This window comes from Furipterus horrens, unplaced genomic scaffold (assembly GCF_987537825.1).
Source record: "Furipterus horrens unplaced genomic scaffold, mFurHor1.1.pri manual_scaffold_3, whole genome shotgun sequence".
Classification (NCBI taxonomy): Eukaryota; Metazoa; Chordata; class Mammalia; order Chiroptera; family Furipteridae; genus Furipterus; species Furipterus horrens.
Window position 1 is genome coordinate 174549059 of NW_028327173.1, and position 11705 is coordinate 174560763.

Here is an 11705-nt window from a genome sequence, read left to right on the forward strand (position 1 = left end):
TCCATGTTGGCCAGAACTCCCCCAAGTGCTCACTTCTTGACCCTTCCAAGAATGAGTCACAAGTTGAGCTATTTGTTTATTCTATAACTTATTTTATAACCACATCCCCTTTTCGCTTATCTTATAACTACATCTCCCACCCCTTAATTCACTTAAGATGAGGCCAGACCTTCACAATGCTTATCTATAATGGGATATTGTTCTGACATTCCAAGAGGTTAGTGTATAGTGAGTGACTGGCTAAATGTCGCCAACATTATCTGGTTCATATATACAGATACAACCTCTTAAAATATCAATTTAAAAAAATCAGAGGAAGCGATTTGAAGATGGCATCCTCCAAACTGAAAGGGCCAGCCACAGAGGCTGAGAAAAGTGAATTTTGTAACCAGAAGCCAAAGCCGGAGAACAGAGATAAATAGAGCTCCTCGCTATTTCTGATGATTGGGAGGAACCAGTTATTTCCAAAGAGGACAATCCCAGGAGACTCTTAAATGAGGGCAGTTTTGCAACTTTGTTCCCAAATTATAGAGAGTCTTACTTGAAAGAGTGCTGGCCACTGGTACAGAAAGTCTTGAATAAACATCATGTTAATGCAACCCTGGACCTGATCGAAGGCAGTATGACTGTTTGTAAAACAAAGAAGATTTTGATCCATATATCATCATTAAAGCCAGAGACCTAATAAAACTATTAGCAAGGAATGTTTCATTTGAACAGGCATTGGAAACTTTAACAAACTATTACATTATGCTTTGAGGAAACACGGTTACAGCAATTTGGACCTTTTAGTGGCTTAAAGGAGACCTTAATGATTAAATGAGAGCTTGCAAAAGATTCTGAAGGTTGGGAATGACTTTTGCCACAGTTCAATCACAAAAATGTGAATAAATGCAAGGAACCAAAGGGAAAAAAATCTGTTAAGAAAGAGTATACACCATTCCCACCAGAAAGTCATATTGATAAAAAATTGGCTAGTGGTGAATACTTTCTGAAGGCAAGTCAAAAAAAAAAAAAAATGACAGAAAGTGAAAGCAGTAAAGGTTAAATGAGCAGAAGCTCCCAGTAAGAGACAAAGCTGTGGGGGGAGGGCGGGGGGGAGGGAGGGGACTTTTATTCTACCTACAGAAAAACCAGGTGTAAAACCTGAGAAAGCTTCTACTGAAACTAAAATCGATGTGGCTGCCATCAAGGAAAAAATTAAGAAAGCAAATAATTAAAAAATGGGAGCTCTTGCAGCTGAAGAAGTTAAGCTTAAAATGGAAGAAGATGAAAAGAAAAAGAGGAAAAATGAAATTAGCATTTTAAAAAAAACCCTGAATTAGAACTTGTTAATCTATCTCCTTTTGTAAAGAATTTTGAGATATTAAGACATTAGTTGCCATATGTACAAGAAGTTAGTCTGATTAATTTTTTCTGAGTTTGTCTTATTCTTTATAACAATGTTTATATAAACAGCTGTTCCTTATAAATATACATTCTTATAGTCTCAAAAAATAACATCAGTACAAGATACAATAGAATGAGGAAGATATTTTAGGGAAAGTGAGTGTTTTTTAAGATCATTTTATCTTCTAATATACGTATACCTCACAAGAATGCCCACTATACAAATAGATAATTCTAATTGTTAAATAGTTCTTAAAATTGAGCTGAAATTACCTTTCTTATTATTTTCAACTTCTGTCCCTAATTCTAGTCTCTGGAACAAATCATAGTACCCTTCATATATGGAGATACTTTTTGAAGAAAGCTTTAATTTCTGGCTTGGCAACTACAGCTGCTCCTTTTGAAGCAAAGCCTGAAATTTTAAATTAAAGCATTTGGCGAGCCATCAATCAATTAATCAAAAATCTTGAGTACCTAACCAAATGCCAGGTACAATATTCAACACTGGGAATAATCAGTAATAATTAATCAAATTATTCCTAAGGAGTTGTTTCCACTGGTTCTGTTGTTCTTATTTTGTAATGACCCCATGTGAAGAAAAAATCAATGAAAGCTAAACAATTTGGTGGGGAGGGGGGAGAGAAAGACATCAAAATAATGTATTGTGTGCTAGTTACAAACGTACCTGGAAGAAAAATGGGATTAGGTATAAGGCAGAGAGTAATAATATTCTTTTGGCTCATAGCAGCTCCAGGTGCTTTATATTTATTATTTCATTTTGTTCTTATCACAATTCTGTGAGGGGGGTTAGTGGATTGTACTCTCAATCTCCAAAAAAAGAAACTGAGGTTTTAAGAGGTTAAAGTGCCCAAAATGCTGTGGGAGAGGCAAGATCCACACCCAAATCCAATTCCAAAGTGTAAGCTCCTTAAACTGTGTGATACTTATTACCTGTAGCAAAATCAATACAGTACAAGGGCATTAGCACTTATCTTGGGATTTAATACTATATGTGAGTGGCTAACACTCTGCCACTTTCTGCTATTTGGTTTTTTTATTTTTATTTCTGTATTTTATTTAATCTTTATTGCATTGTTTTATATTACCATTAGTCCTCTTATACACCCCTCCCCCAGCAATCACCACACTGTTGTCCACGTCCATGAGCTCTTTTTCCTTTTTGCTCAATCCCTCTGCTATTTGTTTTACATATAGACCAACCAAAGAATATAATTATTTTTTTCTAGCTTTAGAATGTTCTTCAGTCATTGACTTACAATATAATTGTGTATATTTTTAATGCCATAAATCTTTTTTATTAGATGTTTCCAAATTGGTAAGTTACCAAAATGTTGTAGCCTGATAATTACGTAATAATCAAAAATTTAAGAAAACATGTCATAGCAGAGAACTTTGGGGAGAGAAAAATCATTTGGTCGTCTATTTTTCAGGATATTTTAAAACTATCAAAATCAATGAGTGTGAGGGACTAGTTAAAGTAAATTTAAGGGGAAACAGGTTTCTTGTGCATTACTGAAAGCATAGCTCTCTCAACAGTAAAATTGCAGCTCAGGGAATCATCGTGGGTCTCATCTTGGTCATTCAATTAAACTCTGACCAGGATTCTGCTTGGTCCACCTCTCAGCAGGAGATGGCTTAAGTCATGCCACTCAGCCACCCATTTTCCCATCATATTCATTTCTGCCACAGTCTAAAAACAACCACAGTGCTGGCGTTCAAGACCCTCCTCACATTTTTCCAGTGATGGGAGACAGATCCACTTAGCTTGTAGGCAAGGCACTTGAATTTTAACATTAAAGAGTAGATGACAGAGAAATGTGGTTTTCCTCAGTGTGCCATGCCATCTCTGACATTTGCCATGCAGAACCACACATTCCTTTTGGAGGGCAAGTTTGCTTCTCATTGTTCTGTCTCAAAAATAATTTCCGATATGGATGCCTGCAGTTAACCTCATTTATTGACGTCACACGTGGGAGATGTGGAGAAAAGCTCTGTGGCGCTGTACTCTGAACTCCATCCTCTGTAGCGAGCAAACAGCCAAGGTAAGATGCTCACATACAATGTTTTCAACTTCCCTACAGGGGTAGAAACCTTGAATGGGTCTTTTGTATTAGAGTCCCTTGTAAAAGTTCAGTATGAACTTTGCATCTGACAAGCAGCACTTCTGTCCCATTTTTATCTTGGCTTTTAGAGGCAACATCATGTAAAGGTGTGCAAGAAATCAAAATGGACCACATATGAGTATTAAACATGAGGGCAGCCCTGTATCCCCCCCTGCAAGGTCTGTGCTGGAGTGATCCCAAGAGCATGCTATGAAATAGCACCACCCAGCTTCACTGGTCTCTAACCCACCAGTGCCAACACCCCGTGCCAGTAACTGTTGCTCTAGGAGCATTTTGGTAGAAAGTCATTCCCAAGGGCTGTGCATTCTTACTTTCCTGACTCAGTCTCAGCTTGCTACCACAAAAGTCCCAATTCCTTTCTAGCCCACAGAACAGCTGTATCAGCTTGATATAGTGCAAAGGAAGTGGTATTTAGTGACTGCTGGTAGCCAAGAATGCCTCGCTGCGTACTAGGGATGGAAGCTGGAGGTTAAAATGTTGATTCACTTCAAAATCTTCACTGCCTTCCAGGACTCAAGCATAAAAAGAAAATGTGGAACAGTGAAAAAGAAGCTACTCAGTAATAATCTTTTATATGTGATTTGTAAGTCATTTTCTCTTACGATGTATTAACCAGCAAGCTTTTGGTGAAAGCAGAAACCAACTCAAGCTAAACAAAGCAAATAATAATAATGATAATCAGTTATGTAGATACCAGGGTTCGATCTTCCAGTCAGGGCACATCAGAGAAGGAAAACTCTGACTCCAAAAAACCTCCGCTGCCTTGCGGCATACCTCTTCAGGGGAAAGGCTAAGGGAGTAAACCCCGACAGAAAATCCGGAGCCGGAGTCCCTAAGGCGGTTTGACGTTGTAGTCAACACCGGCAACTCCTGCGGCGCACCTGAAGCCAAGCTGTATTGACTCCGTCTTTCCTTTGGACCCTTCAGCTGCGAAGAGAGGGGGGGGTCTGCTGCATGGGCAACAGCAGACCCTCCATATCACCCTGCCCAGGCTCTGTAGCTTCAGCTTCACTGGAGAGGACACTCCAGCGTCATCGCAAGATGTCGATTCAACACGGGAGGAGACAGATACCGTGTCACTCCCGAGTCGGACTGCACAGCCATTCTTGGCGGTGCAGATAGACTCTTAAGAAGCTACACCATCGTCTCTCGAGACGGACGGCTGCCGACGAAGACGACAAGATACCAGGGTTTCTCACTGCCTCAGGCAGGAACACAGCTGGGCCTCAAGAATGAGGAAATGGAATTCTCTGGTCCAGGACACCCTCAAAAATCCTTTCTTTTGTCTTTATTCTCTTTAACTGCAGGGCAGATTTCTCTCTGATTCAACAGCATAATGGGAAAAAAGGTCACCAACCAAACTTTTTGAGTTAGCCTCTTCTTTACTTAAAAAAACAGCCAAATGAAACTGAAAGTTTTGGGTCTTAATTTCAAGGGTTTAAAGGGCCTCCTTGGTCAGGTGTCCAGGCAACCTCTGTTAGTCACCTGGGTAGGGAAGCTGGGTCATATTGCTCAAATATGTCTGGCAGGAGATCAGCCATGCAGATGGGAGTGGGCCAAGTAGTGAAGGGGGGAAAGTTATAACAAGAGTGAGGGTCGAGGACCAGCAACCCAATGGGTGCTAATATATATATAATATATATTACCTGATGCTCTGCCCCACCTACCACAGTTGTTATTATTATTCTCATTTTACAAATGAGGAAACTGAATTTCAGAGAGATTAATAGATAGTAAACAAAAAAACTGAACATGGAATCAAGTTCTTCTCATTCCCTTCACTGACCCTTATGAAACAGACTACTTTAAGAGAAACTTAAGAGGAAAAGAAAAGGTACACAGGTACCCACCCTCTACCTTCAGAAGATTTTAAATTTAAGTGGAAATTCAAGACAGACTCTTACAAAAATAGTTTAATAACATTTTGAAATCAGGATGTAGCAGACAAAGCATCATGTAAATATTTCAAACTATTGAAAATAGTTAAACTTGATTCTTATTTGGAAGAAATTTGGGAAAGAAGGGGAGAGGACATTTCAGACTTAAGAAATGGAAGAAGTCACACATTACCAGTAGAAATTCCCATATTAAAACTGAAGATTTGACTCACTCATACCTTCTATTTGCAGAAAGGCAAGATTGATATTTCCAGAGAAATAGAAGGTGAAAGTAAAATTGCAAAGAGTCCTAGGGTTCCATATTTCCAAGCGTTTGCAGCCCAGGACCCAGCCTCAAACATAGCCAATTTTTTTAGAATCTGTTTTCTGAGGCAGCCACCGCAAAAAGTGAGGGAAGAATCATCTGTACAAAGAGGAGAAATTCAAAAACAGAGTCCTGATGACCCCCAGAAACAGGACAAGAGGAGGACCCAGCAAAAGAGATTGAGAAGAAGTGGCCAGGGAGGCAGGAAGAAAACCCGGCATTTCTTCATCTTTTCAATGAATTTGTTACACTACAACAGTGATTTTGTTTTTTTAAACTATGACCAAGAGATACATCAAGGACAGCTATAGTAAAATGTGGACTGAAAGGGCAAATAGAAAGGGTAAGTTCTAGTGCCCTCATCCCAACTTCAGCCAAAGCTGGTCTGTGTTTTCTTGCTCCAAATAAGGGGCTGTTGTATGAGATTTCATTTATTTAAAAATTGGCAGGGTCTAGGAGGAAGTAGAGTCTCATTACCCCTGGATAATCTTTAAGGTCTATAGACCCCTCTGGCTCTTAGTTTATTTGATTCTGCTGAATTCTTTAAAAAAAAATTTTTTTTTTCATAAAGCTACATACCACTGTCATCTGATAGAGATGGGGCATTTGAGTTGGTTCTTATATTTGAGATTACCCGTTTGCTATAGCAATGAAGTCATATGAAAATAGGAAGAGAAAAATAACAACTGGCATTGAGAAGTGGGAAGTCAGTTGAGTTTTAAATGTAATCCAGGAAATGTTTTATTAAACAGCTAAGGCATTTACCGGCTTAGACTAGAGAATAAGCCTGCTCTAAATCCCACTAGCCTCATGAGTATTGCATTTATCTAAGAAAGCCACAGAAACACATTCCAAGAAAGTTTCTTGCTATAATACACTGACAGAGCAAAACTAACACAGGCCTTTACCCACAAGTATTATTAATCATAATAAATAATAGTCACTATTTATAAGCATTAAACATGGGCCAGAAATGGAGTTAAGGTACTTAGAAGTATTCATTCACTTAGCTGTCACAACAATCTCAAGGTAGGTACTCTCAGACACTTGTTGAAAGAATATCATGGCTGAAACTAAGTTCAGATAACTTGCCCAAGGTCACCTCACAGGATAAGTAGCTGAACAGGGGCTGTCTGACCCCGAGGCCGATATTTGTAATCACTGTCCTTTGATTACTTTAGTGGATTTTAATAATGGATGAAGTGAATACTGTGGTATAACTCCCCAGCTCTCCCTTTGTTCCTCCAGCTGCCAGGAGCATAGACTACTGATGGCTCAGAGCTGAGTGTCTCCTTGGACAGTCCCTTCTGCCAAAAGGATCTGCCAAGGTTGCTTCCCCTGCTTGGAAAAACTTGTAACCAGTGGTGCATAGATGCAAGGGCACAAAAGGCCAGGCTTTTTATCAGCTCAGAGACCCTTTGAAGGGCCATTGAGCTCCAGCCTTTTTACCAGTTCGGAGCCCCTCTGAAGGGCCATTGAGTTCCAGCATTCCCAACTCAAATTCTTACTCTGTCGAATCCTGCTTTCCTGATTCCCTTCCTGAGAGCCCTCCCATTAAATTTCCTGCACATAAATTTCTGTCACAGGGTCTGTGTCCCAAGAACCCAATGAAGACATTGGCATCAGCAGAGATCTGTTTCAGTCACTCTCGTTCTAGTCATTTAATTACCAGCAAATGTTTACTGGACTCCATGAATATATGAGATTTCTTCTTTTGAGTACTGCTTGGTCAAAACATGTGTGCATTTTCATTTGGGTTGCCTTGTTTTAAAATTTACAGGCATTCTTTTACATATTCTGGGTACTAATCTTATATGAGTTAGATGCATTGTATATCTGTTCTTCCTGCCTGTCTCATCTGTGTCTTCAGGTCTATGGTATCTTTTGTTATTCAGAAGGCTTTATTTTTGGACTATCAGATGAATGGGTCTTCTACAGGTCTTTCATGCTTGTGCTTCATGTATCTTGCCCAGAAAAGCCTTCTGTACTGAAAACCAGAGAAAGGCAGTTAAAGCAACAAAGAGACCTAACTTTGCACTGCTCATATTGGCAAAATTCAAGTTTGATGATCATAACATCACATGAGAGTGTGGAGAAGCAGGAACCTTCCTAGACTGCCAGCAGGAATGGAAATGGGTGCAATTTGAGGAGCACATTAGCCAAGTCTAATGAAGCTGAAGATGGTCACACCCCTTAATGCTGAAATCCCACCTTTAGATATAAACCCTATAAGCCAATCCTCACACTTAGGTGTGAGGAGGCACAGGGTTTTGAAAGAGCAAACTATTGAAAGAGCAAAAGATTTGAAACAACATAAATATCCATCAGCTGGAAACAGAAAAATAAATTGTGGAATATTCATACAGTGAAATAATTTATAGCTACTAAGTGAAATAAACATGGATAAGGCTGTAAAACAATATGTAAAGCAAAACAGTTGTTAAATTATAACTTTTACATCAAGTTTATACACCTAAAAACTAATAAAATATATTTTGGGGTACATAAATATATAGTATAAACATGTATGGTAATAATAAACACTCTATTCACCATAATGTTTTTTTCTGGGAGAAAAAGAGGGAGGGAAGAAAATGAACTAGGGTACTCAGGAGCCTCTAGCATATCAGTGACGTTTTCTTTCTTAACTTAAAAATACAGTATAAAATCAAGATTTGATAAAGCTGAATAGTAAGTATATGGTGTTCATCATATTGTTCCAAAATCTTGCCTATTTGAAATATTATACAGTAAAAAAAGTGCTACCACAAGAAAAAGTATTCAAGAAAGGCTTCTTGGTATTATTTTAAATAGATCTCGAGGGATCAAAACGGTTTGATAGGAAATACAGAAAAAAATGAAGAACTGGTTAAAGAGTTTTTACTAAATTTGCTCAGCACATGAGACTTCTTGAAGGCTCTTGAGCAGGGGAGTCCTAAGAGTGCTTCTGCCCTTTGGAAAGATGAGTCTGGCCAGGAGGTGTAAGGAGGTTAACAAGGAGCAAGAGGAGGGGAGGAACTGGAAAGGTTTTTCTGGTGAGCTACCATAAGACCTTCAGGAAACAGCAGCAGCGAACAAGAGGCTTTGCACAGTGATCTTCTGCCTCACATTTAGGATTAATTCATTCATTTTGAATAAACCAAAGGAATGCAGGAGAGGAGAGAAAAAATGTCAAACTGGTTCTGAACAGAGCTGGCTGGATAATTACAGGGGCTGGTGTGATTAGCTGAAGCACAGATTTTAAAAATAAGAGGTGGTTGGGGGAAATTCTTATTCTCATTCTGGTTTTAAATATGTTGCCTATGAGGTACTGATAGAACCGTCAGGAAGAAAAGAACAAGAAGGCAGCTGAAGCCGTCTGGAGGTTAGAGAGGTTAGGAGGGTGGTTTAGGCAGTCACCTGCAGAGAGATGAGAGGTGAGGACAGAAGAATGCTGGTAAAAGCTGAGAAGAAGTGGAAGAGGAAAGGAGAGAAACTTGGGGAGCACAGTGGAAGCTTTACGTTCCACCTTTCTTTGTTCCCGCACAGCAGGACTGCCTCTACCATCTCCTGGCCAGGGCAAGAAAATATGTGAAGGTCTCAAGTATTGGCCTCTTGCCTTTGTTCCCATAACTGGTTCCATCCAGTATCGTGAGGGTCTGGGGTGCATGTGTGTGAACACCCCATTTCTCATGTGCAAACTCCATCCTCCCAACACACACATATGTGACCCCTCAGGAGGACAGATGAGGAACGAGGCCTTCACAGGCCCTGAAAAAAGTATTAGGGTCATTTGGGGCAGGACTTCTCTAGTTCGGGGTACCCAGATTAGGGAGGGGTTGGGCATGAGCTGTGGGTGCATACTCCTTAACCCGCAAAATGTCTTGCCCCATTGGTTAGAAGCAGACTGCAGAGAGGTTCTGAGCCACGTTCGCTAAAACAAGGGGGTACAGAGCCCAATTGCCCAAGTCCAAGGGTAGTACTGCCTCACCACCAGGGCAGGGCCAAATCTGCAGACTGTTGCTGAGCAACATCACAGATCATTTTCAACCTTTCCATTCCCGTTGGAGTCATCAGGAGCCTGGGGGCGTGGTCTGGTAGGAGAACAGAAAAACGAAAGAGATTCCTCTGCACCAATAAGGTATTAACTCTTGATATGTTTCTATTAGCAAAGGAGAATGCTCTGTTGGTAATTCACTCAGTACCTGTCTGGACTTGCAAGGCAGAGAGAATCACCTCCTCTCAGAGCCAGTGCTAGACCCAGGCCAGTTCTCCTGGGCTTTCACGGGAGGCCCCAACCTCTCCTAAGTCAGCAACGTCCTGGATTTCAACAGGAGCCTACAGATGACACACACAAACTGGAGGTTTCAGTGCTGGCCAGGTTAGTGTGTGCAACAAAGGCAACAAGAGCATTTTGTAAATTATTACAAAAACCTGAGATGGGATACTTACCTGGCAGGGGAGATACCATGATCACGAAGGTGGTTTTCCCAGGGCGAGGCTTATCCTTTGCACTCCAGGTGTGTTGACCCCTGCTGTTTTTCCAAATGTCGGAAACTCAACTGCATAAATTGTGGTAGTGGGGGACTACATTCACACGCTCCCCTGTGGAAAGAAATTTTTTTTTAATAATTAAAAAAAAAAAACCCAAGATGGGTATTCCAGGCAAGAAAAAGCTAAAGGAGTTCATCATTACCAAACCAGCATTGCAAGAAATGTTAGTGAAACTTTTTTAAGAAGAAAACAAAAAAAAAAGAAAAAATATGAATAATGAAATGGCAATAACCTACATACCTATCAATAATTATTTTAAATGTAAGTGGATTAAATAATCTAATTAAGAGACAGAGTGTGGCTGAATGGGTAAGAAAACTAGACCCATACATACTCTACCTATAAGAGACCCATTTCAGATTGAAAGACACATACAAACTGAAAAAAAATAGAGTTTTAAAAAAGGTATTTTATGCACATGGAAACAAAAAATACTGGGGTAGCAATACTTATATCAGACAAAATAGACTTTAAAACAAAGGCTATAACAAGAGACAAGGAAGGACCTAGCAATTCCACTTCTGGGTATTTATCAAAAGAAACCCAGAATACTAATTTGAAAAGACATGTGCACCCCTATGTTCACTGCAACATTATTTATAATAGCCAAGATATGGAAGCAACCCAAGTGTCCATCAGTAGACAAATGGATAAAGAAGTGGCAGTGCATATACACACTGGAATGTTACACAGGCATAAAAAAGAATGAAATATTGCCATCTGCAACAGCATGGATGGACTTACAGAGTATTATGCTAAGGGAAATAAGAGAGAGAAAGACAAGCAACATATGATTTCACCTGTGGAATATAACAAAACAAAATAAAGGAACAAACAGAACAGAAACAAACTCATAGATACAGAGAACATTTTGATAGTTGCCAGATAGAAAGGGGGTTGAGGCAGTGGGTGAAAACAAGGGTTAGGATTAAGATGTACAAAATACCAGTTACAAAAGCAGTCACGGGATGTAAAGTACAGCACAGAGAATATAGTCAATAATATTGTAATAACTATGTATGGTATCAATGGGTACTAGACTTAGGGTAGTCACTTCCTAAATTATATAACTGTCTAACCACTGAAACTAAAATATAATATTGTATGTCAACTATAATTGAAAATTTAAAAATTAGTAAAATAATAAAAAGGTTAAAACTAGAACTAAAAATATAAGTAAATAAATACCTGAGATAAATAATAATAATTGTACTTACTATTCATTAAATATGCTGTTTAGACTTTAGCAAGAAAAACTGCACCTCAAAGGAAAACAGAAAAATATTTTCTATCCCATTTCATGTCTTCCTAAAAGAATAAAACTACTGACCTCAAAAAATATGTAAGAAACGAAATAAAAATACACTAAACTTCTTTCCAAGACTTTTGGGGGGCCCAAGATACTAAAATTCTACTTTTTCTGTGTTGGTGAAATGA

At 39.2% G+C, this 11705-nt stretch overlaps 1 non-coding gene and 1 pseudogene across 1 annotated transcript; both read left to right on the forward strand.

Moving 5' to 3' along the window:
- Positions 1 to 329: 329 nt before the first annotated feature.
- Positions 330 to 1325, forward strand: LOC150016777 (KRR1 small subunit processome component homolog pseudogene; annotated as a pseudogene).
- Positions 1326 to 10158: 8833 nt separating this feature from the next.
- Positions 10159 to 10322, forward strand: LOC150016778 (U1 spliceosomal RNA). The gene has a single exon (XR_016510367.1). It is a non-coding gene; the product is annotated as a U1 spliceosomal RNA (small nuclear RNA).
- Positions 10323 to 11705: the final 1383 nt, after the last annotated feature.